The sequence below is a fragment of the Sinohyriopsis cumingii genome, chromosome 1 (genome assembly GCF_028554795.1).
Source record: "Sinohyriopsis cumingii isolate HCF-2022 chromosome 1, ASM2855479v2, whole genome shotgun sequence".
NCBI lineage: Eukaryota > Metazoa > Mollusca > Bivalvia > Unionida > Unionidae > Sinohyriopsis > Sinohyriopsis cumingii.
In genome coordinates, this window is record NC_142961.1 from 138,872,051 (window position 1) to 138,899,648 (window position 27,598).

General features: G+C 36.8%; 3 non-coding genes across 3 annotated transcripts; all 3 read left to right on the top strand.

The window, feature by feature from the left end:
* The first annotated feature begins 1,751 nt into the window (after window positions 1–1,751).
* Trnal-caa (transfer RNA leucine (anticodon CAA)) lies at window positions 1,752–1,856 on the top strand. Its single transcript has 2 exons — window positions 1,752–1,789; window positions 1,811–1,856. It is a non-coding gene; the product is annotated as a tRNA-Leu (tRNA).
* Window positions 1,857–23,655: 21,799 nt separating this feature from the next.
* Window positions 23,656–23,760, top strand: Trnal-caa (transfer RNA leucine (anticodon CAA)). The gene is made up of 2 exons: window positions 23,656–23,693; window positions 23,715–23,760. It is a non-coding gene; the product is annotated as a tRNA-Leu (tRNA).
* Window positions 23,761–24,863: 1,103 nt separating this feature from the next.
* Trnal-caa (transfer RNA leucine (anticodon CAA)) lies at window positions 24,864–24,968 on the top strand. The gene is made up of 2 exons: window positions 24,864–24,901; window positions 24,923–24,968. It is a non-coding gene; the product is annotated as a tRNA-Leu (tRNA).
* The last annotated feature ends 2,630 nt before the right edge of the window (window positions 24,969–27,598 follow it).

Below are 27,598 nucleotides of genomic sequence, written 5' to 3' on the forward strand. Positions count from 1 at the left end.
TTGTATATATAGTTGAGATTCTTTTTAAAAATTGAAGAGTTGGTGTTCTCAATAGCACTTCTTTTGAACAAATGATCATGATAGGATATAACAAAGAAACAAAATCAGTAAATAGTTATTTTTTGAACTACATTCTGAGCATTGCTCGATTGTGCATTTACAAAAGAAGAAACATTATGTCTTTATTAGGGAAACAAATAGACATCGAAAGATTGTTCCAATATTTGACTAGAAAATATATATTATATGCGTATCAACATTACAAAGACAAAAATCAGACTTTGATTACGAAGTATTTTGTAAAAGATAATCCTTTAATGAGAATAGAAGAGGATAAAGTGTTTATTACATTGCAGAATCATTGTTTTGTACTATAGCATTACAAAAAAAATTTTAGAATCATTGTTCTGTAATATAGCTTAACAAAATACTATTGTAGAATCATTGTTTTGTAATATAGCATTACAAACTACTATGTACATACTGACTGTATATTTTTTACTTATATACTGTACAAAGCTTTTTTTAAATAAAGAAAAAAAAAAAAAAAACAAAAAAAAAAAAAAAGCCGCCAGACTCAAGGTTATAAACCTACATAGAGTGTTCTGGTCCACGAATGTGGGCGTGGGTTCAAATCCCGTTTCTGACAGCTGACTTTTTTTTTCTTGGATCATCCGTTCGCATCAATCAAAATAAGTATTTTATTCTCTCGAATGTAAGTCGATAGTAGAATATTGAGACTTTTCAGCCTCAAACTGGCATCTGATGTTAAAGAGGGTGAAGAGTGTTGCCTCAAGCAGAAATCTAACATTAGGCCGCCATGATGAAAAGGATGGCGTCAAGATGGAAAGCCATAAAAGTGGTTTAAGGGTTTTCACGGAAAGAGTTTGTTTTGCTAAAATTCTCAGGGTCAAACATATTGGGTCCACGCAACTGTACGTTTAATATGTGTAGTTTGTATAAACGCTAGGGGAAATTTAAGATTTCCATTAAGACAAAATTGTTACGTATGTTAGTAGCGGCACTTTTTATTTCAGACATGCTGAATATCAAGTCAGGCAAATTTTCATTCACCACTTTAACAACTGTTACAGCAGCTTTGCCAATCTTAGGACGGACTGACCTCAAGTTACACTGCATTGATACATTTCATATGAGGAGAGAACTGTGTCTCTTTGGTTAGAATGATTATCTTTACTCACCAAGTCACTGTCAGCATTTCATTCAAATTTGTGTATCGTACCTGGGATAGACGTTTGTGCCAAATTAAAATTGGAGAGGGACAGACAAACAGAGACTACAAAAGGAGAAATTAAAATATACACACAGAAACACAAACACACACAAACACATTTATCCGTAGATTATTTAATTAAAATGAAGCTATTCATTTTTCCACCAATACGCGTATCATACACGGCAGGTATGCCAGTCCGATGCATTCAATTATGGTGCATTTTAAATTCGCCGTTTTTGTAGCACCATGGCCTTCCATTTGGACGCGAGTTATATAACAAAAATGGCTGACGCAGATTGCACAACAGAAGAAGTTGCCCAACATTTATTAGTCTAATGTAAATAGAAGACCCGTCAAATACAGTTGTCGTTAGTTTATGGAAAATGGACTTATCGTATGCAAAGTATATACATTTTTAAAAAAACATACATTACTCAAATGACTTTACAAAAGATAGGGCTTTTATATATGGAAGCCTTCAACAATTAGTCAGTTTCGTGACGCTTTTATATATGTCAGGATGGCCGAGTGGTCTAAGGCGCCAGACTCAAGGTTATAAACCTGCATAGAGTGATCTGGTCCACGAATGTGGGCGTGGGTTCAAATCCCACTTCTGACAGTTCATTTTTTTCCTTCTTGCATCATCCGTTTTTATCAATCCAAATAAGTATTTTGTTCTCTCGAATGTAGAATGTAGGTGGATAGTAGGATATCAAGCCATTTCAGACTGAAACTGGCATCTGATGGTAAGATGGGGAGAAGACTATCGTCTCTAATGGAAATTTTACATTAGGACACCATGTTGAACTGGTGGCGTCAAGATGGAAAGGCTTAAAATTGTTTTAGAGGTTTTCAAAGAAAGAGTTTGTCTTGCTAAGAATGTCAGGGTCTAAAATGTGGGGTCCACGTGGCTAGATGTGCAATATGTGTAGTTTGTATGAATACTACGGAAAATTTAGATTTTCATTAAAACAAATTTCTACGCATATTAATGGCTGCAGTTTTCGTTTGAAACATGCTGGTTATTAAATCAGGGAAGTTATCATTGACTATTTTATGAAATGTTACAACTTTGTGAATATTAGGACGGACTGACCTCTGTATATACTACATTGATGCATCTCATAAGAGGAGATAATTTGTATCTGTTTGGCTAGAGTGATTATCTTTCCTCATCAGTTCACAACGACAGCCCATTTCGTTACCTCCAACCGTCCCAAACAATTCAATGTTAGGTAGAACTCCTATTAACTGTTTTGAAAAATATATTGGCATAAATGTACGTCAAAGTTGGGGTAGATGTTTTGAGACAAATCAAATGTTGAGAGAGAGAGAGAGAGAGAGAGAGAGAGAGAGAGAGAGAGAGAGAGAGAGAGAGAGAGAGAGAGAAAGGCTAAAGGGCAAGGTGATGGGTACGTAAGTAGATAGTTATGGAGTCAATAGAAAGAAAGTTCACCCATCATATAGGTCCCTCAAAAGTGACAAATCGATCAGAGAAACAGACATACAGACACACATTTAGTGGCTAAAGGTCAGGGTAACGGGTACGTATGTAGGTAAATATGGCAGATAATAGATAGCAGCAGGGAAGTTGTACAGACCAGTGGTTCCAGACCAAATAAGCCTTCCTACGAGAACTTTCTCCGTAGAAGCCTCAGATTTCAAAAATAAGCCTTCCTACGAAAATTAATTTGCGTAAATTCACTCCCGAGTGCAATTTTTTGTGTGCAAAATCAATGATTCTAGACAAGTAAAAAAGGGGGGGGGGAAATTTATTCTGGTGTCGATGAAGTTTGCGAAGATTTGGCTGCCTTTTCATGAATAAATTTGATCAAGACCGATTCGATATCTACTACGCGGATCATGAAGATTAATCGTGATAAAACCATGCGGTGTTGCCTGGGCGTGGCTGAAGAAAATTTTAAATTTGTTTATGTCCATATCGCCGTTGCACCAAGTCTGATGAATATTTCTCAGCGTGTGAGTATCGACGCCATTGAATACCGATAAGATATTACAATTGTCCCTAATTACCTTTGGAATTTGCGTATATCGCTGCGTCACGTAAATCACATCGGTGTTCTTGTGTCGGCCACGCGAGAATATCCTAGCCGGATTAGTTTGCTTATCCAGCATAACATCATCGAAAACAACAAGATTATTAACATCGCCATCTAAATTTTCCACGGATGGAGTTTCATTGATGTCTGTGATGAATTCGATTGTGCCTTCGTCGGTATTGTCGCTAAATTCCTTTAGTACTTGATAGCAACGCTGATCATCAACGGACGGTGCAACCAAATACAACTTATCCCATTTTAACCATCGCATTATCAAATTTAGCAGCAATTGCGTCTTTCCAGATCCCGATGGGCCAATAATTATCATCCTTATCGAATTCGGTAACGCCGCGTTGTGTTTCGCTTGCTCGCGTTTCTTCGTGGCGGAAAAATCAATTACATTCATGTTACTAGAATATTATGGATCTATATTGTGTTAAGTGTCGCACGCGCACAGCTACGATAAATCCAACCGAAATCGTCACACGCAATAACAGAAACGCAATTGCAGGAGAATGCGAAGTTTGTAAGACACGCAAGTTCAGATTTGTAAAAAAAAAAATAGAACCGGAGGAGACATTACCACCTCCTTGAAAAATCTACCTGGGTTGCCCTGGGCGAAATATCCCGGAGAAAAGCATCTGCCAGGATACAATTACTGCGGACCCGGCACAAGGCTCGATATAAGACTCAACGATAATAATCAACCAAATCCCGGCGAAGATCCAGTAAACGCCATCGATAACGCGTGTTACTATCACGATCTTGCGTATCGTAGCGGGGATTTACAACAAAGACATCTCGCTGATATTAGGCTAATTCATGCAATAGACGCGATTCCTGATAAAAGTTTCAAAGAAAAATTGGCAACTTGGTTGATAAAAGGCGCAATGAAAGGTAAATTAGTACTCGGCGCTGGTAAATAATAATGGAGCAGATATATTATTCTCCGCGAGGATTCTGGCGAGGAAAATCAGCAATTGCCAAACTCGCCAAGGCAGCAAAAGTAAAACAATCCGTTGCTGAATCGTGGCTATCGAAACAGGCAGTCTGGCAAATTTATCTTCCTCCACCTAAGAAAATATCATATGCGAGTTTCTCTGTCAGCGTCCCTAATGAAGTCCATCAGGCTGATTTAATGTTTCTTCCTTACGATACCATCGACGGAGTCACATACAAGTATGTGTTGACGGTTGTTGATATCGCTAGCAGATACAAGGAAGCGGAACCGTTATCGAATAAAACAGCAACGGAGATCGCTAAGGCGTTTAGCGAAATTTATTTACGATCTCCATTAACATGGCCGAAGCTTCTTCAGGTTGATCCAGGTCGAGAATTTCTTGGCGCGGTTACTTCACTGATGAAAAAGAATAATGTTAAAATCCGTCGCGGTATTGTAGGTGTTCATCACAATCAAGCTATCGTTGAGAGATTCAATAAAACGCTTGCAGAACGATTATTCGGATACCAGTACGCGCGTGAATTTATTCAGGATAATCGATCTCATGATTGGGTATCGAGGTTGCCTCATGTGATTAACGCACTAAATAACGAGACAACGAGAACAATAGCAATGAAACCCGCAATTGCGATTACAAAACCGAATATACCCCTAAAGCGAGGTTCCACAATTCCGCCTGTGCTAGGTAGCGTCACGGTCCGGTATTTATATAAAGAAGGCGAGGCTGAAGGAGGAAGAAAAAGAGCAACCGATCCAAATTGGAGCGTAACAACGCACAAAATATCAGCCGTAACAAGATCATCGGGAAGACCAGCAATTTATTTCCTAGATTCGCTATCGCCACAACGCGGATTTACCAAGGAGGAATTACAAATAATACCGAAAGATACTCAACTACCGCCAGCGTCATTAATGTGAAACTGAATTCTACCTAACTGAGATAATTTTCTTACTCTTGACACGGCTAAATAAACTAAATTTGACCAGGAAATTCTATCATCGACGATCCAAACTTGGCCATCCACGGTTAATCCCTGCGATGAATGTATCGTTGTTGCGTATCCTAGTTTCCATGGCGATCTTTCTGCATTTATCGCGTCATTAACAAGATTAATATCAACAAGAATAATATCGTTCAAGACCAAGATCTTTTCCTCTCCGCAGGGTAAAGTAACACTGATATTTTGTTTCCTGGTATCAGCGGGCCTGTAACACAACGGCACCTGCAATGTTGGAAATTTCTCGCAATGAAGCTTGAATAACATTTCCTGAATAACATCGCGAACAATTTTCCTACTAGCAACAATCAGATGATCGGGACGCCATAAATTTAGAAAAATATCCATCGGAGTCTCGTCGATTATTCTTCTCATCACATCGCATTGAATTTTATTCGGTTGTAATCGAATTATTTTTTTGAATTCAGTCAGTAAAATATCATCGGATCTATAATCAGCGTCGATTTCCTCATAATAATCAACGAAATTCCTGAGCCATTCGTGAGGAGATTCACCATCAATCGGATCAGGTTGGCCATGATCTCCGCACATTATCACGGCTGTATTTTTCTCCTCCAGCCATGCCAGGAATGATTTTAGCGTTATTAAATTTACTGTGCAAATTTCATCAAATATTATAATTTTATTGATATATTTATTTCCCATGCGAGCCGAATCCCATAATCCACCGCTGTATTTGAAATAACTGTGATACGTGCAAGAATCAACGCCGCGTTGCCTTATTTCTCGCGCTAATCTGTGAGTTGGAGTCAACACGATCATATCAGATTTCGCAAATAAATTTATCGCTCGCGTTGTTCTACCGCTACCACCAGGACCATTCATGTAAACGAATTTGTTACGTGAAATTGGGTCAAATGCAGATGCAGCCATCGATATTTCCTCGCATTTATCTTGATGAAATTTATCGCAATCTTCGACATCGGCGTCCTCACAGTAATCTAGGATATCCTCGTTTTTTATCCTCCAAGTTCCCCAAGAACCATCGGCGATTAAATTTTCTAGCCTATACTGATATTTCTTATCGATATAAAACGAATCCGTTGCGACCCTTACCGCGATATCAGAAAATGTATTTATCATCGACAGTAAATTTATACTCACATAAGCGAGCATCGATGATCTCAAATGCGTATACTGCGCTGATTCTCCGTCGAGATAGCTAATTACGGTACCCAACTTTACTCCGTCAATAATAATATTCTCTCTGTTGCAGAATATTCCTCGCGATACCGTATCGGCAATAATAAAATCCATTTCGGCATCGTTGATAAACAATCTAGCGTGTCGGTGTTTATGATCAACGGATCCTCCTTGAGTAAATTTGCCAATTATTTTTCTTCCGATATCTTTCGCGTTTTCACAATCCGTCGGCAACCACACCTTAGTTTGTTTTCTGTAGGATATAATCGCCTCGCTAACCGTCAACGATATTAACATTGACGAATCCAGCATATATCTCAACAACACTATAGGAACCCATCTGCGTTGAGAGAAATGCCGACCAAACCAAATATAACAAATTTTATGTAAATTTTTAGCAAACTCGAATGAAGTTACATAAGCGAATCCGGTCATGACAAAATCTGGCAACGGTCCGTTAATTGCCACTCTCGTCATCTCGCTGGTGGGATGGCCAAATTTAGCAAAATAATCCGCACAATCGCCATATCCAAGGAAACTTCCAGGATAGCACGCGCTCATATCAACGGAGATCATATCTTCGAAGTAATATTTGGTATTCCACAATCCGCCATGGCCGTATTCGATACAGCTAAGTTGAATATCAGCGAGGTATTCGTTTCTCGTAGGTTTCCACGAATTTCTTTCTCTGGCAGCGTGAGCAGCAACAGACGGAACAGTAAAACAATTTGTCAGTAACTGATCAGGATTTGACGAATATTTCACCGCGATATTTTTCATAGATTCATGTAATTTTTCATCTCGATAAATATCCCCTCGAGGCAAGATAAACTGATCATATTTTTCTTCGCTCGAGAATAACCAAACCGATATCGGATCAGACGCGGCTAATATTTTAATGTATCGAAACATGGCATCGGAATTGTCCTTTGCGTCTTCCACGGGATAAAATTTAACAACACGATCCCGCGGGAATATCATTACCGACTGCGACCACGCATGTGAATTATGATCAACAATCTCGATTGGTACTCCTTGAGATCTATACGGCGACGAATATAATATTTCTCCCGATAGCGTTTTCACCGTGATAGGAAATTTAAGTTTCTTGCTCAATACAGCAACATCGTCAATCGATGCGCCATCAACAACTGTCTTTGCCCATGAATTAATTTTATTCAACCTCAACTGAGTCAGACCAGATCCACGACGAGCGTTTTTCATGTGCTCGATAACACGCTCGGCAACGCAATTTATCATCGGTGATTCTTTCATCGCGGGTAGATTTTTCATGTCGGGATTATTATTTAGCCGATAAATTCCATAGACAACAGCGCTAGAAGGATACGCCCTAGCATAATAAGGACCGTCAATTCCCAATAATAATCCTGGCTTCGAATTTTTATCAAGAACAACATTTTTCTTACCGCCACGCACGGGATCTCGTTTATCGCGAATAATCCAAGTGTCGTCAGGCATTTGTGCAATAAATTTTATTCCAAAGATAAATCGTTCTTCCTTATGTTCGGATTTTATATGCTCGATTATCTTCTTGGCCCGTTCCAGATTCATCGTAGCATCAACAGAGTTAGTTTTCCATGTCGACCAAACATGAATCCCCCCATCATCGAAAAATTCTTTTTTGGCACGATCAACCTCAGGAATGATATATTCTGCCTCATCAAGATCAAATGCATCCATTATTATATTTTAGACAAATATTTAAATTATAATATGCAGTGCAAATGGATACCAATCTGATCAACAAAATCATGCGACAAATCCTGCAGAGGCGAATATTGTGGCGCTCACATATATGCAATTCGACGAGGCAGTAAAGGACCACAACGTTGCTTAGTTTGCCAAGTTGGCACGCGAGGAAAAACTCGATTGTGTCTGGCTTGTGGAGGAAAGAATTATCGGGAATTGCTCAGATATTACAAAAAAAGATCCTCGTCGGTGATAACATGCGAAGAGGATTACATTAATCGATTCAAGGCAAATTATGATTTAGACAGATAAATATTATATAATGGAAATGAAATCGACGATTCCTGCAATGAAAATCACGCAAGAGTATAAATCTCATCCAATCATTGAGGGGTACGAAGCATCATCGGATGGTACCGTCAGACATATCAGAACGAGGAAAAATGTTGGTAGGGTTAATAAATTTGGATATCTCAAATTTACTGTCGGTGAGAATAAAAAAAGAAAAAAAACGAATTATTTTAACCATCGGTTCGTATATGAGTGCTATCACGGACCAATAGAGATTGGACTTGTTATCGATCACATCGACGGAAACAAACTCAACAACAAGATAACCAATCTTCGCGCGGTAACTCCGAGTGAAAATTGCATATCCGGCAATACCGGTAAATATCCGAAGTATGCCAAGGCCGTCAAATCGATAAATCAAGAAACAAATGAAGAAATTATATTCACGTCGATGAGCACCGCTGCAAAATATTATGATATTAATCCAGCATCGGTGCGGCGAGCGGCAGAGGCAATTCAACATGCGACGTTCTCCTACAATCTCGGCGAATGGATCGAATTTTCTTATATTCCGATAATATCAGACTCAGAAAGCGACGAAGATTAATTGAATATTACAAAATTAATATAACATGAATGAACAAACCATAAACAATATTATCGAAGCTATCGATGATCTAAGGAAAAAAATAAATCTTCCATCGGAGTTGGACACGAATAAAATCCGATCCGAATTCGAGGCGATTGTTCAGGGGAAACTCGAATACAAATACACGCTACCATCCGAATACAAATTAATAAAGAAAATTCAGATTGCGATGTATCAATCACTTGCGACAGTCAGTGATGATCGCGTCGAGGATTTTGTTAAATTATCGACGCTGGTTGAAAAAGCTAGATTGATTTTATCCGACGAATATGAATCAAGAAAAATTACAAGCTCGCGCATCAGACAACTGAAAAAACTTGTCGATGAGAACAAGGCCAAGGAAATATCTTCCTGAAGAAATTCCACAAAAAAACAAAAATTAAAAAAATATATTAATTTTGAAAATTTCCCTGGATTTTATTTATTTTTTTGGCCCATTTTTCCCTGGCAGACAGATTCGAAGATTCTCACGATCTTACCAGCAGATTGATACTTAATGTTTCTCCGCGGATATCAAGCAAATTTCCGTCTTGATTCGTTAGTTTGAAATTTATTCTTGATAATAATCGATTGTGGCATCGCAGATAAAACGGATTTACTGGCTCTTTTATTATCAAATAACCCGGAGAGACGTTAGGTGAAAACGAATACAAGATAAATCCCTGCTGCGCCTGATTTGACTCTGACGAATCAACATTGTAGCTGCCTTCGACAACATCCGCGTGAAGATAAATCGCGATAACTTCTGTTATATTAACGATACCAGGTGAAATATGCCGTCCTTGCCCCACTCCGTCGTTGTTATGCTGCAAAATCGATTCTGCTTGTAATTTTTTCTTAGTCCACGCATCGTGTAATTTAGGAAATAACTTATCAGTGGTATCAGTGACAAATTTTCTCATTTCATTAACGTTATAACCAGGAAATTTGTAACTTAGCAGTGTCCTCTCGGTTAAGTTATGTCTTTGCATGAATGCCGTAATAATATAACCAATACCAAAAACAGCGCTGTTTTGTATATTTTCCGTCGCTAGGTTGTTAATGAGTTCCATATCAGCGGCTAATTTATTTATTCGCTCTACTGTTATGGTAATTTCGTTACATGAAGTTTGCACGTTAAATATACACTCCTGGAAAAAATGATCTAATAATTTTTTTTGTTTCTCGTATTCGTTAATAATTTCACCAAACAATAATTTGATACCATCCTCGAACAAATCCAGCATATACACAGAACCTGAAGAAAAATCGAGGTTTTCTTTCATTTTTTCATATTTATCGATGTAGTCCAAGTTGATTCCGTGATAGTTTTTTTCATTGCTGATAAAATCTTCTTTTTTTGGTTCTGGTGTTATTATCTCCCCGGGTGGAATTTCAGGCCAACCCAATACGGTCCTAATCGACGAATGATAAATATCTACCATGTAAGGTGATGATACCTCGATGATCGACGATAGTGTTGGTTCATGTGAGGATATCTTTATTCCTGGAGTAGCATCGCCGGTTATATTTGATATCCTGCTGGTAAATTCCTTATCCAGCTGCTCAATTTCGTAACTGCCTGTTGGTATACTAACAGTGAACCAATCGGGAGATCCATCGGCGCGTTTTTTATTAGCGATAACAAGTGAATTGTTTGACAATAATTTACCAAATGATTTTGATCTGATATTAGGCCAGCTGTTGTAGACACGCAGCTGCGTTAACGCAATTTCTTTGACGCTGATTGGTGTTGGAAAATTAATGCTAAATTCAGGTTTGGTGGAGCTTAACGATATTAGTGTTGTTGTCGGCGGTGTCGTGTTTGTCACGATCTGGGCTAGTTCTGACATTATTAATATTCATTTGTTCAATCTCCGAGTAAATACTGATCATTGCCGAAAATTCTGGATCGGAGATAACGCCATCGTTGAGACTCTCGGAAAGCAGCGATGATAATTTCGAATACGCGTCGTTGACCTTGGATAATTTGTTTTTGTACAACGATAATTTCTCACTCGTGCACGAGGATATCTTTTTCGCTACGATATTGAGAACACCAGCGATTGTTGTTGTTGACGAGATTATTATCGTTGCTACGATCGGCGCGATTGTTGTTACCGCGGATAAAATTATTCCAGCACCAGCGACTATCGCGGATACCGTGTACACGGCGACGTCAATGATAACTAATCTACGCTGGTATTTTTTTATTTTTATCTGATACTCGTCTAGTAGTTTTTTTAGCGAATCCTGCCATGATCGCGCCTGATTGTAACGGTAGTCAGATGCGGTCATTTATTAGTATCTTACGATAACAATTACGGATTCTGCTTATATTCGGATAAAAATTCGAAAAATATAATATAATACACTGGTCCCATGTTGGTTCTATCTGGTGGTTCTAGCACAAATATGAACTCGTAACCTGCGGTCATAATGTAATTAAAATTTTCATCGAAAGAAGTGCCACCTGCGGCTTTTATTTTAAATTTTATCGGAGCTTGAAGAAATATTCGATATACTCCAGTAATTGGCGGGGTAAATTTAAATATGTTATTCTCGGGTGTCCATGCGCCCCTTTGTGTCTCTACCATAAATGGCACACGGCATTGTAGATTTTTTGTTTCTACCTCCGCTGGTATCGAAATACGCGATAATCTTCCAAGATTCAGTGGTGATATTTTTGTGTTGATATCGTTAATTTTTGTAGATGCGTCGAGAAGATCCTCGTTGATTTTTTTTATTTTCTCCTCTGTCGATTCACGCATCGCGTTAAACCCCTTAGTAAATTCGGGAACAGCAAGTTCGCTGAGTTTATTAATTTCCTTGTTGATATCGTCGATTGTTGCTCTCTGACCCATCGCGGTATTTATTTTGGTAATTTCCTCGTTGATGGATTTTACTCTCTCGATGAGATCGCTGTGTGATGTTCTATCGGCTTTTTGAAAAATTAATGCGCGTGCCGATTCAATCTCTCTGTTGATTTGGGCGATATCTTCGTTTGTTTTCTTTATTTTCTCGGTAAGATCGTTATGTGATGTTCTATCGGCTTTTTGAAATATTAATGCACGTGCCGATTCAATCTCTCTGTTGATTTGGGCGATATCTTCGTTTATTTTCTTTGTTTTCTCGATGAGATCGCTGTGTGTAGTTGAGGAGGTTTCGATGAATTTTTTTATATCCTCGTCGAGTTTTTTATTGAGATTTTTTGATGTATCGTCTAGTTTTTTAAGATCGTTAGTTAGCTTGGTAAATCTTTTTATCATTCTGTCCTGAAGATCGTCGTGTAATGCTTTATCGGCCTTTAGAAGTATCGCCGCTGATAGCTCTTTGTCGGATTTTTCTACATCCGCGATATTAGCCTTTAGTGGCAATACCGCTAATAGATCAGTAATATCAGCTATAGATTTCAACACTAATTCTGATTGACGAGTAAATTGACTGATATGATCATTATATTATTCTCGCTTGATTATATCAGCTATTTTGACGTTGCTGGTTTGTAATCGCCCTTCGGTATTTTGAAAAACAGCAACTTCACCAGGATCCACCTCTGACAGCGATAGAAGATTGTTAATATCGCTCTTGGTTGCGAACTTTGATAGATCGACGTCAGTCACTTCTGCTTTTTCCTTCCTGTAGATAAATCTACCGTAAATGTCAACCATGATATTTATCTACGGTATATTCAAATAAAATTTTGTTATAAGGGCCGGATGATTTTGAAATTGCGTCAAGAACATTAATTGACTCTGGGCCGCATATTGGTGGATCTGCTAATGTTTGTGTTGGAAGAGTCGAATACCAAACCGGAAGTTTCAGTTTTGACACGTAGTTGATAAATTCTTTCGGTGGTGCTAATCCGTACGAGTCAAAATAAACGACTTCGCGAGGATTAATCGCGTAGGCAACCCAGTGCGTACCAGGGCCGGTATTTTCATCGAGATTTATTATTCCTGTCTCGGTAGGGTTTGGTTTGTCTGGTAGTTGATCTCGCATAAATACGCCTCTGAAAAATTTTATTTTTTTTTTCTTTACTTCGCTGATTAGATCTAAATTTGATAGGGGCGTGTTAATCTTAGGCCGGATCCGTACAAAGGGGGTCGTCCTAGTCTTAGGCCGGATCCGCGATGATATTTTTTTTTACCGTATCGTCCTCCTGTAACTTTTTCTATTATTTTTTTAGCCCCGAATCCACCTAAGGCCGATACTGCGCCTGTTATTAACGGAGCTAGTAAAGGAAGAAGAAAGGGAAGAAATCCGCCTATTTTGACCATGTCTTTGATTGCGCCTATTGAGAGATTCACATGAACGCCGGAATTCGCTGATTTGGCCTTGGTAAATCGTTCACGTTGACCTCTAGTTAGTGATAGTTTGTTAGGCCCACCGTGAATCTGATTGTTTTTCAAGGTTAATTTCAAACCGCGTCGCGCTGCTGTTGCTGCTTGGAGCTTTTTTATCTGACCCGGGGTCAGAGTTACACTGACGTGCTCGTATGGCATATTAATAACCGCTTAATCTAAATTTAGAATTTGTCACATGTTCTCGACAGGAGCATCGATGACTCTCATTCTGCCACTGATGCCTTCCAGGATCATTGTTCTATCGCTGAGGATCACCGCGATGGCTCTATATAAATTATTTCCTGTGCGAATTCTAGCTTTGAAATGGATATCAACAACGGATTGCTTTACCAAATCGAGATGCTCCAGGGAAAAGTAATAGATAGGATAGCGAGTATTAAAATCTATCTGTGATATTTGCAATCCGGTATCGATATTTTGATCGCGACCCATAAAACTTAGCAATCGATAATACGCGCGAGCTGTCGAATAATTTTCAAAATTAATTGATATTTCCTCTGATGGTTCTTGTTGGCCATTTACTCTCAGTGACACGTTTGTTGCGTTGATACTATCGAATATCATATGGCTGTATAATTGATGATATCTTCGCGTGTGCAAAAAAGCGATAAAGATATGCCTAGGTGCAGAGGTACCTTGCTGCGATGCAATACGCCAAGTAAAATCACCATCAATATCGGTAGTTATAGAATCTGTTGTTGTTGTTAGCCATGACATGATAGATTTACCGCCTTGGTTCATAAATGACAATAATTTTTCTTCTTCGATTATTGATGGAGTTATCGCTGGCATCCACAAGGTAAATTTGAGTAATTTTACCTGGCCGGCATTTCCCGCATCGAGAGCATTTATCACGTTAGTAGCGTAATCGATATTACCTTCTCGCCAGATAGCATCATCGCTATTTCCTTTTCTAATAAGTGTTATGGTATGTTTCGCTCCGTAAATAATTTTTCTGAAATGCCTGCAAAATCCGAATATATGGGATAACGGAATAGCACAAGAGAATCTTCTGTGAAGTCCTTGCAGCATAGATTTTCGCGTGGCAAATCCGAGATTATAATCAGGATAAGGTTTAATGATCATATCTTCGACATCATTATTGGGAATAGCAGGATTGGCGCGATTGTTGGGTTGTCTGATGTCAAACGGCCTACTTTCGGGACGGTCAGAATTATCTTTGGCAAACATCATACTAGGACCAGCTGATCTAGTAAAATCATCCGAGTATCTAGCTAGGCCTATTATCGTCGTTGCTAAGTCAACATCATTAGTAATTGACTCAATTTCTCTTCCATCAATCATGTAAGTGGCGCTCTTGAATAACGCCATAATACCGTTGTTAACAAATCCGACTCTAAAATCTGCTCCATAGAGGGTATTATCTGTTTTAATAATTTCCCCGATAACTTCGATATATGCCTCAGATGGAAGAAAATATCTTGTTGTATCGTGAACTTGAATTTCCAAGCGATTAGATGTATTTGGTTCAACTGCATCGTACGAGAAATACTGGAAATCTCGCACGGATGTGTCTCTTCCTACGGGCTCGTCCATGTCGAACACTTCATTTGACACTTGTGCGAACATTTATTATTAAGAATATCATCTAAAACGAAGACCACTGCCTGAAATGAAGCTTGTATTAGCAACTTCATTTGCGAGATTTGTCTTAGCAACTTCCTGCGCTAAATTTGTCTTAGCAACTTCCTGTGCTAGATCGTTTATTTTTTTATTTGCCGCGTCGTTTATGACTTTGCTGATTTCGGGTGGCATTTCTCTGGTGATGGGTAATTTGACGAATTGTTTTTTGCGCACTAAATTTAATATTTTACTTTTGACAGCATTGAAGCCTTTACTGGCCAAATTACCGATACCAGAAATGGCAGTCTCGCCGATTTTTCCTATTGCTTTTGACGCGAATTGTTTGATCGTGGGTTCGATTTTAGGTATTACTCGCGTAACGAGACTTCCAATGATATCACCGAATCCATTGCCGTGGATATATTTGTACACGGGCAATCTAGAGTTTACTATGCGGACCTGTTTGGGTCTGCGCTGATGTTTGTGAACAATCATGTTATTTCAATTGTGTTGTTTTAATCGATGAGCTCATCGACAAGTTCCTTGTAAATGTGAGAATTAATGATGCCACCGCGGAATAACCGCTGACAAATATCTGAGGCTTCGTTAATTACTTCGCGAGAGTTATTTCCGGCTCGTTTTCCTCCGATTAATACCTCAAGGCGAGATACATCGTTGACAACGCTGTCAGGGCAAACGGTATATCCGCTTCCTGTTTTTGGTTCTGAAAATGACGATGGCGATAACGCTTCCTCGAATACTTCTCCTGACGATGTCCCTGACGACGTTAATGGTGATTCTAAGGGGAGTTGAAAGGAAGGGGGGGGGGGGGAAACCCGGGATTAATATATCACTCTTCCTTGTAGATGATAGACTTTCCCTTAGCTTCGTAAATTTATAATCACCAACATCCGATATAAATTTTTCAAAATTTTTATCAGAATAGTCTATTGGTTTTCCTAAAGTGCCAAAATAAATTATCGCCAGCCAATCAACTTCTTCGACTTTATCAGAAATAGGTCTTATCAAAAAAAATCTTCTATTTTCAATAGAATCATCTGCAGCCATCTGAACTTTTGAATCATAGTTACTAAGTAAATACAATTTGTTCGTGTTCAAATAATTATCAGCGGTTACACTAGTATCAAGTTTTATTGGATGAAGTTCATATTCTTCCTTCATCCTTATATCTTCGGAAAGTTGTGCCTTAGGTTGTGCTGGTTTAACTATCGGTGCCTGTGGTTGAATATCTTCTTTTTTCCTTCTTGATTTTATCTCTTTTTTCTGAGGTGGAATTTTTTCTTTTGGTCTAGCTCCTAATTCCTGTGGTTGAACTATCGGTTCCTGTGGTTGAACTATCGGTTCCTGTGGTTGAATATCCTCTTCCTGTGGTATTACTTTTCTCCTTCGTGTTTTAGCTTTTTCTTCCTTCTTCTGTTGTTTTATATCTTCCGCTAGTTGCTTATTATGTTTATATCTATCATCTGCTGCTTCTAAAAATCTTCTAAAAAATGGATCCCTTTCACTCGCATGTGTTTTTTCCGCATAAACTTTATATAACATGCTATACCAACTATTACGTTTTTTATATTTTTCCTTTCCTATTTCAGTCAAATATTCATTTCGAATATTAAACATATCTTCCGCAAATTGACCAATTCGATCTATGGAATACAGTGTCGAGAGCGGTCGTGATATTATTTCCCATCCCCCATCGGTGAAATTTTCTCTTAAATTCTCGATATTAAACTTCCCTTTTTTTACTCCCGGTTTTCCTACTTTAGGTTTTCCATTACTTGCTCCAGAATCAATTGCAGGTTGTTGCTCTTGTGCTGCTGCTGCTATTGCTAATCGATCGGGTAATGTTCGTGATTGTTCCTCAATACCTTTCAACATGGGAAAAATTCCCCTTTTCCTAGTATCCGGATCTTTTTCGTCACCAAATACAACTTGCTCGATTGTTCCGGTAACTGGCTTCAACCATTTCAATGATTCCTCGGCAATTCCATGTTGTACATCTTCGTAACCACGAACATTTCTCTTAAATAATTGTTTTGTCGGGATAAGCTTCTTTAATGCCGCTAATTGCTCTCGAGCTAATCTGGCAGAATGAGGCTCTCCAACTGTACTAGCTTTCGGACTCATATTATTTTCAACTATATTGTTTTAATGCGAGGTAAAATTAGGATCAGCAGCCAAATCTTCGCAAACTTCATCGACACCAGAATAAATTTCCCCCCCCCCCTTTTTTACTTGTCTAGAATCATTGATTTTGCACACAAAAAATTGCACTCGGGAGTGAATTTACGCAAATTAATTTTCGTAGGAAGGCTTATTTTTGAAATCTGAGGCTTCTACGGAGAAAGTTCTCGTAGGAAGGCTTATTTGGTCTGGAACCACTGGTCTGTACAACTTCCCTGCTGCTATAGCGTATTTGAGTGTGCCCATGTTTACTGGAAGTACACCCAAACGGCACTATACACATTGTATGTCCTTAGTCTATCGTGTATTGGAGAGAAATATTTTTAAAATGTTGATTTATTAAAAAGCAAACTGTACATCGGATGTTTGTACATAAGTTAACCTAGTACAACACTATCTTTGTCACCTAAGCCATGATGCATTGATGTTCTTCACAGGTGTCAATACGTGTGGGTGTGACTAGAGCTTATGTTGATGCTTAATATATTTATCAAACACCAAAAGTTTACTAGAATGTTTGTGTATTTGTTGTCAAAGCTAAAATAAGAAAAGTGTAAAGCCTATATTTTGTCTATTTGCATTCTTTACTAATTATTTTCATTTATTACTTCTAAAAAGATATTGCTTGCTGGAGGTGTACACCCCCATATGCTAAATATATGTGCAACTCTTAAGGGCACTAAGACTTTGTATCTATAGACCGATATAAAATAATATACTATAGAATATATTAGTGAAAAAACGAAATTAATATGTAAAAGAAAATAAAGAATCGTCGATACATTCCATTCCACAAACATTCGCTCATAATATATACACAAATAAAATAGAAACAATTTTGAGAGGATTTTTACATAGAAAAGATAAAATAAACACAAGCCATTTCAAACTATAATGATATCCAAAGAGTATACATCATGTGATCCTACAATTATAAAACAGGTATCCATTTTTAGTTTATATAGTTATTGTCAGTTAATAAATTTATTGTGTATTTAGTCTTTCTATTGTTCCAATGAGTGCAATGATTAGAGACAAGAAATTGAGTTAAATAAGTAGAAAAATGTGCAACGGATTTAATCAAGAGACCAAATTAATTGAAATAAACATGAACACTACAATACAATTTAAAATAGCATAAATCCCTGATCATATAAAGATAATAATCGTGAATTGGGATATTGTTCTCAACTCAGGAGAAATAATTGTGTTGGCTCGATTTCTTTCTTCTAGCGTCTAAATATATCCAAGATGAAATAATACAACAGGATACCACGGGCATCAAAATTATATAATATCAACTTGTCAAATGAAAAGTTAGATTTCATTATTTCCAAGAATATATTTAACAGCAAACATAACTGTTGAATTCTATTGATATACCAGTATTGTAGTTCTAGTGGTTTCTTTCACAAAATAAAAACGACAATTTACACAGAGCATAGACGTTTAAGGTGAATAAGAAAAATATTTTAGAACACAGAGATTGTCTTGTAGAGTCTTCACCAGGAAGTATATAATAATTATTCACACAAATCTTATCGTTACAAGAGGTCGATAAGAAACAATAAACGAAAATTAGAAAACACACACACACACACACATTTGTCTGTAGATTATTCAATAAGAACGATGCTATAGATTTTTGTTATTAATATGAGTAGCACACACAGAAAACTTGCCAGTCTGATGCATTAGCACAGTTTAATTGAAAATCTCTGTTTCAGTATCATCACGGTACATGCACTTGATTCATGGGGAAACGAACGATAACACACTCCCAATTAAGACAAGGTAAATAACTCTCGCAGGTCACAATCTGACTCCTGGATGACTGTTTTAATTTTATATACTATCCTCGCATTTAGTCACTCATAACATACATCACCGTAAAGAAGACATTCCACACATTTCCCATAAGTAATATTCAAGTGCCTTGATAATTCTGAATCTCAACATTTACACAAAGTTTGTCCGTGGCTTCGTGCCTTGTACACTTTAAAACAATATCAACTTCGATGCTTCCAGCCTACTTCGAACTGAATGAGATTCGATTGTGATTGCTTCAGTGATTGGTTATTTGATTAACAGAGTCAATTTGAACATCGGTAACAATCGCTACATCTCGGTATAACCTGGCAAATATGCAATAGGAACAGCTTCGGTTTCTTACGTCAAGTCGTTTTTCTGACTTGTTAGGGAGAAAAACGAGCGTTGTTCTGCTCTTTATATAATGTTCAAGATCGTGTGACATTCGCTGGAAAAATTCACAAGTTTTGAACACTTCTTGACATGGATAAATATTGATTTGTTTCTTAGTATTTTCTCTGTAATATATATATATATATATATATATATATATATATATATATATATATATATATATATATATATATATATATATATATATATATATATATATATATATATATATATATATATATATATATATATATATATATATATATATATATATATATATATATATATATATATATATATATATATATATATATATATATATATATATATATATATATATATATATATATATATATATATATATATATATATATACATTGTTGAACTCTGGATGTCTGTGAAGAAAGAATATTTTAAAACATAGTATAGTTATTCAGTCAATATGTGAGTAATTAATCAAATTTCAACTGAACTTTAACTTAGAAACTGTTAACAATTGCTTTGTAAATCTTTTTCGTAATGTAAATACTATTCATTTCTTGAATCTCATATAGGAATTAAGCTGTCAAGAAAACAAAAGCTTTCATTTAGTTTATGCTTGTGTAATTAGTTTTCATCAGTTTGCTTGCCCTAACACAATATTATATTAAAATGTATGATGTTATACTGCCTTGGGCTAACTGCACAAAAGCAACATCATGAGGTAGATGGGTTGCGTTTGGTTATGTTTCACATTACTCTAAATGAAATGTATTTGTTTTGGGTTAACTTCACTTTTTATGCATTATGTGAACGGAAAAGTGTCTCCCAGTTAAATTTGCATTACTGGAAATTTCCCATATCTCAATGACGCAATGGAACCGAATAAAACATTATGATCAATGGGAGGCACACAGTGATGTAGAGATGGATGACAAATCCAGGGCATGTATCCAATTAATAAAGCAATATAACTGATAGCTACACTTCACATCACCACGTTTTGAATTTCTATATATTGAGATCATAGAAAAGGATAATATTGCACATAAAGCCAGATGAAACTGCATTGTGTCCGTTTTATTCAGTTTTAATTTACAATTGGATTCATACATCCAGCTTTAATACTGGTAAGAAATTAGCTACTTAGGAGTTTAGATTGCAGTGAGAAGTACTGATAGTGTACAAAGATGTTGTCATTTATATTTCCAAGGTTTCTTGGCTATTGCGTATAATTATTCCTACAATACCTTCTTGATTCAGACCACTTTTCAAAGAGACAAAATGTTGTAAGCCATGGATGTCTTTATGCATTTATGCATTTCATATTTTTTTGTGACCACAATTTAATTCATTGTAATTTAGTCGACCTTTGATTTGTATTCCTGCATCAAAGTATAGAATCACGATGGTAATGCTTGTTTTGTCTTGCACCTCTACAGCTGAAAAGAATTAAAAACAGGTTCTCTTATCATGATAGAATAATAATAATGTTGGAAAATTTTCCTGTACGATAGGAATTAAATGTTGGGTTAGTAGCAGCCCCATAATACAGAGAACTCTATTGGCAGAACGTATTTTCAACAATATCGATGTTAATTGTGGAATATACAATGCTTTGATCTATTTTTGACACAAGCAACTTTATTATTGACATGAATTTATAATAGACTAAAATTAAGATCCTCTCTTGTTTCCGTTGTCATTAAATTCTTAAATATCGTATTGACACTGTCTGAATCGGTAACTTGTTTTCCCATGACTAGAACAAGGCATACGCTAAAGTAAGTCTTATTAGATTTTCATCTGTTGAATATTTAGACTGTCACTAAAGAAGGAAAGTAAAATAATTGAATGCTACAGAAGGTTCACTGCTGCTGTTAGTTCCTTCTGTGCTGGCACAGACATTTTTTTCGTGCATAGTCATCAAATTCAGCCTGTCCTAGCTTAGAGTTTCGACAGCAAGTTTGTTAATCATCTGATGAGCATCATTTGGAAAATCATGCTCATCAGAAAGCTTCTGATAAACTGGGAAAGGATGTGTACTGTGGTTCCGCTTATAACTATATATCCACATCTTCCAGATGATAAAGAAGCCATCTACAGTGAGAAGGCTCTGATGAAAATCCTCCAAATCAATAGTTAGAATAATGTACCTGATCTTCTTGAGTAACTGACATTGGTCCATCACGAAGATAATTTATTTGCTTCATTGGGTTTCTGTAATGCTTAGCAATCATCTGTGTGTCCGTGAGATTTCGTGCAGAAAGTGCATTTTAAGAATTGCTTGAACCATCCATGCAGCAGAAATGTTGGCTTAAAGCGATATACATAAAGTTCATCAATCCATTTCCAGGTTGAAATAGAAAGATCACTTGGTGATGCCTTTGTATTTGGATAAAGGGCAAATGACCATCTCAAACCTTTTATACCATGAAAACTGTATTGCAAGACATGACTGGCCATTTTACTTTTTGCATCATCTTTATCTCTGGACCAGAATCAATAAGAACCACCAATGAGCTACCAGATTTATAATGATCAACTGGTATGTATTCTTGTATGGACAGCTCATGCAATAATAATCCCCGGCAAAGGCCGTCTTGTGTCAAATTTCGTCTTTGGGTTTCATTCAACATCTTTTTTTTTCTATTATTCGAAGGCCCTGACAGACAGAATCTTTATATAGAGATAGCAACTAGCCATGTTAGTAACATCTATGTAACGCGAGGCATATTTGTCATACAATTCCATTAGTAACTAAATTAAATAAATGCATCTTTTTTATAACACAAATTACTGTAATAAACTGTATTTTGTATAATGATCATTTGTAACATTCAGAAGCACTTGATTGAGGGGGGAAACCAATAATAACACTCCCAATTAATTAATTCCGAGTCTGTTATCATTAGTTGTTGTTGTTGTTGTAGGGTTTAACGCCATTTTTCAGGAAACGATAGGCTATAAATGGCGCCAGTATTAATGGTGGATGAAGAACCCGGGAAAATCCCGGAAAGAACCATCGACCCACGAGAACCTACTGGCAAGCTTTATCGCATACCCACATTGGCCGAATCCGAGACTCGAACCCACGCAGAGAGAGGTGAGATGACAGTGATCCGTAACGGAGAGCGCTTTAGACCACTCGTCCACTCGGGGACCCGTTATTATTAGTTATCCCCACAATCAAGTGCCCGTGGTAACAGTGGATGGCTGCAAGTTCAATATTGTTGGTAGGGTTTATATTAAACAGATTTAGAATGCCGATATCAGCATACGGATGCATTGAAGTTAAATAACTATGTTACTTCATATTATAATATGGGACTGGGGGTGGGTGGCTTGGAATTTGTTGGAGCCAGGAGTTTTTTTCTTCTCTTTTCCATCAATATTTTCCCAAACTAATACAGTTGATGTATTCTAATTGTTTTGTATGGTCCATAAATCAGAGTCAGACATATTTGTGAATCTATTTGTCAACTTGAAATTTGGTTCAAACAACTTTTAGTACTTTCCCCCATCCGTTTTTCTGAAAAGTTACAAAATTGAAACCATTGGCAAGGGTGGGGTGGGGAGGGACTTTTTACTGTAATATACGAGCCAGCACATACCACGTTGAGACTGTAATTTCTGTCATTTTCCCAAGTATTAACTAGCTTTTCTTATGCTTTATGTCGTGCTAAACGTTTGCATTTAACGATATCCGGCTCAAGAAAAACATTTCGAATTTTCATTTCTTCATGAGATATCACATTCGGGATGTCTCTCTTCTTATGCAAATGTTTCAGTGTCATAACCTCTATGATACACACACGCACATGCACATACACACACACACACACACACACACACACACACACACACACACACGTTTATCCGTAGATTATTTAATTAAAATGAAGCTATTCATTTTTCCACCAATACGCGTATCACACACGGAATGTATGCCAGTCCGATGCATTCAATTATGGTGCATTTTAAATTCGCCGTTTTTGTAGCACCATGGCCTTCATTTGGACACGAGTTAAATAACAGAAACGGCTGATGCAGATTGCACAACAGAGGAAGTTACCCAACATTTATCAGCCTAATGTAAATAGAAGACCGGTCAAATACAGTTGTCGTTAGTTTACAGAAAATAGACTTATCGTATGCAAAGTATATATATTTTTAATAAAAACATACATTACTCAATGACTATACAAAAGATGGGGCTTTTATATATGGAAGCCTTCAACAATTAGTCAGTTTCGTGACGCTTATACTTATGTCAGGATGGCCGAGTGGTCTAAGGCGCCAGACTCAAGGTTATAAACCTACATAGAGTGTTCTGGTCCACGAATGTGGGCGTGGGTTCAAATCCCACTTCTGACAGCTGACTTTTTTTTTTCTTGGATCATCCGTTCGCATCAATCAAAATAAGTATTTTATTCTCTCGAATGTAAGTCGATAGTAGAATATTGAGACTTTTCAGCCTCAAACTGGCATCTGATGTTAAAGAGGGTGAAGAGTGTTGCCTCTAGCAGAAATCTAACATTAGGCCGCCATGATGAAAAGGATGGCGTCAAGATGGAAAGCCATAAAAGTGGTTTAAGGGTTTTCACGGAAAGAGTTTGTTTTGCTAAAATTCTCAGGGTCAAACATATTGGGTCCACGCAACTGTACGTTTAATATGTGTAGTTTGTATAAACGCTAGGGGAAATTTAAGATTTCCATTAAGACAAAATTGTTACGTATGTTAGTAGCGGCACTTTTTATTTCAGACATGCTGAATATCAAGTCAGGCAAATTTTCATTCACCACTTTAACAACTGTTACAGCAGCTTTGCCAATCTTAGGACGGACTGACCTCAAGTTACACTGCATTGATACATTTCATATGAGGAGAGAACTGTGTCTCTTTGGTTAGAATGATTATCTTTACTCACCAAGTCACTGTCAGCATTTCATTCAAATTTGTGTATCGTACGTGGGATAGACGTTTGTGCCAAATTAAAATTGGAGAGGGACAGACAAACAGAGACTACAAAAGGAGAAATTAAAATATACACACAGAAACACAAACACACACAAACACATTTATCCGTAGATTATTTAATTAAAATGAAGCTATTCATTTTTCCACCAATACGCGTATCATACACGGCAGGTATGCCAGTCCGATGCATTCAATTATGGTGCATTTTAAATTCGCCGTTTTTGTAGCACCATGGCCTTCCATTTGGACGCGAGTTATATAACAAAAATGGCTGACGCAGATTGCACAACAGAAGAAGTTGCCCAACATTTATTAGTCTAATGTAAATAGAAGACCCGTCAAATACAGTTGTCGTTAGTTTATGGAAAATGGACTTATCGTATGCAAAGTATATACATTTTTAAAAAAACATACATTACTCAAATGACTTTACAAAAGATAGGGCTTTTATATATGGAAGCCTTCAACAATTACTCAGTTTCGTGACGCTTTTATATATGTCAGGATGGCCGAGTGGTCTAAGGCGCCAGACTCAAGGTTATAAACCTGCATAGAGTGATCTGGTCCACGAATGTGGGCGTGGGTTCAAATCCCACTTCTGACAGTTCATTTTTTTCCTTCTTGCATCATCCGTTTTTATCAATCCAAATAAGTATTTTGTTCTCTCGAATGTAGAATGTAGGTGGATAGTAGGATATCAAGCCATTTCAGACTGAAACTGGCATCTGATGGTAAGATGGGGAGAAGACTATCGTCTCTAATGGAAATTTTACATTAGGACACCATGTTGAACTGGTGGCGTCAAGATGGAAAGGCTTAAAATTGTTTTAGAGGTTTTCAAAGAAAGAGTTTGTCTTGCTAAGAATGTCAGGGTCTAAAATGTGGGGTCCACGTGGCTAGATGTGCAATATGTGTAGTTTGTATGAATACTACGGAAAATTTAGATTTTCATTAAAACAAATTTCTACGCATATTAATGGCTGCAGTTTTCGTTTGAAACATGCTGGTTATTAAATCAGGGAAGTTATCATTGACTATTTTATGAAATGTTACAACTTTGTGAATATTAGGACGGACTGACCTCTGTATATACTACATTGATGCATCTCATAAGAGGAGATAATTTGTATCTGTTTGGCTAGAGTGATTATCTTTCCTCATCAGTTCACAACGACAGCCCATTTCGTTACCTCCAACCGTCCCAAACAATTCAATGTTAGGTAGAACTCCTATTAACTGTTTTGAAAAATATATTGGCATAAATGTACGTCAAAGTTGGGGTAGATGTTTTGGGACAAATCAAATGTTGAGAGAGAGAGAGAGAGAGAGAGAGAGAGAGAGAGAGAGAGAAAGGCTAAAGGGCAAGGTGATGGGTACGTAAGTAGATAGTTATGGAGTCAATAGAAAGAAAGTTCACCCATCATATAGGTCCCTCAAAAGTGACAAATCGATCAGAGAAACAGACATACAGACACACATTTAGTGGCTAAAGGTCAGGGTAACGGGTACGTATGTAGGTAAATATGGCAGATAATAGATAGCGTATTTGAGTGTGCCCATGTTTACTGGAAGTACACCCAAACGGCACTATACACATTGTATGTCCTTAGTCTATCGTGTATTGGAGAGAAATATTTTTAAAATGTTGATTTATTAAAAAGCAAACTGTACATCGGATGTTTGTACATAAGTTAACCTAGTACAACACTATCTTTGTCACCTAAGCCATGATGCATTGATGTTCTTCACAGGTGTCAATACGTGTGGGTGTGACTAGAGCTTATGTTGATGCTTAATATATTTATCAAACACCAAAAGTTTACTAGAATGTTTGTGTATTTGTTGTCAAAGCTAAAATAAGAAAAGTGTAAAGCCTATATTTTGTCTATTTGCATTCTTTACTAATTATTTTCATTTATTACTTCTAAAAAGATATTGCTTGCTGGAGGTGTACACCCCCATATGCTAAATATATGTGCAACTCTTAAGGGCACTAAGACTTTGTATCTATAGACCGATATAAAATAATATACTATAGAATATATTAGTGAAAAAACGAAATTAATATGTAAAAGAAAATAAAGAATCGTCGATACATTCCATTCCACAAACATTCGCTCATAATATATACACAAATAAAATAGAAATAATTTTGAGAGGATTTTTACATAGAAAAGATAAAATAAACACAAGCCATTTCAAACTATAATGATATCCAAAGAGTATACATCATGTGATCCTACAATTATAAAACAGGTATCCATTTTTAGTTTATATAGTTATTGTCAGTTAATAAATTTATTGTGTATTTAGTCTTTCTATTGTTCCAATGAGTGCAATGATTAGAGACAAGAAATTGAGTTAAATAAGTAGAAAAATGTGCAACGGATTTAATCAAGAGACCAAATTAATTGAAATAAACATGAACACTACAATACAATTTAAAATAGCATAAATCCCTGATCATATAAAGATAATAATCGTGAATTGGGATATTGTTCTCAACTCAGGAGAAATAATTGTGTTGGCTCGATTTCTTTCTTCTAGCGTCTAAATATATCCAAGATGAAATAATACAACAGGATACCACGGGCATCAAAATTATATAATATCAACTTGTCAAATGAAAAGTTAGATTTCATTATTTCCAAGAATATATTTAACAGCAAACATAACTGTTGAATTCTATTGATATACCAGTATTGTAGTTCTAGTGGTTTGTTTCACAAAATAAAAACGACAATTTACACAGAGCATAGACGTTTAAGGTGAATAAGAAAAATATTTTAGAACACAGAGATTGTCTTGTAGATTCTTCACCAGGAAGTATATAATAATTATTCACACAAATCTTATCGTTACAAGAGGTCGATAAGAAACAATAAACGAAAATTAGAAAACACACACACACACACACATTTGTCTGTAGATTATTCAATAAGAACGATGCTATAGATTTTTGTTATTAATATGAGTAGCACACACAGAAAACTTGCCAGTCTGATGCATTAGCACAGTTTAATTGAAAATCTCTGTTTCAGTATCATCACGGTACATGCACTTGATTCATGGGGAAACGAACGATAACACACTCCCAATTAAGACAAGGTAAATAACTCTCGCAGGTCACAATCTGACTCCTGGATGACTGTTCTAATTTTATATACTATCCACGCATTTAGTCACTCATAACATACATCACCGTAAAGAAGACATTCCACACATTTCCCATAA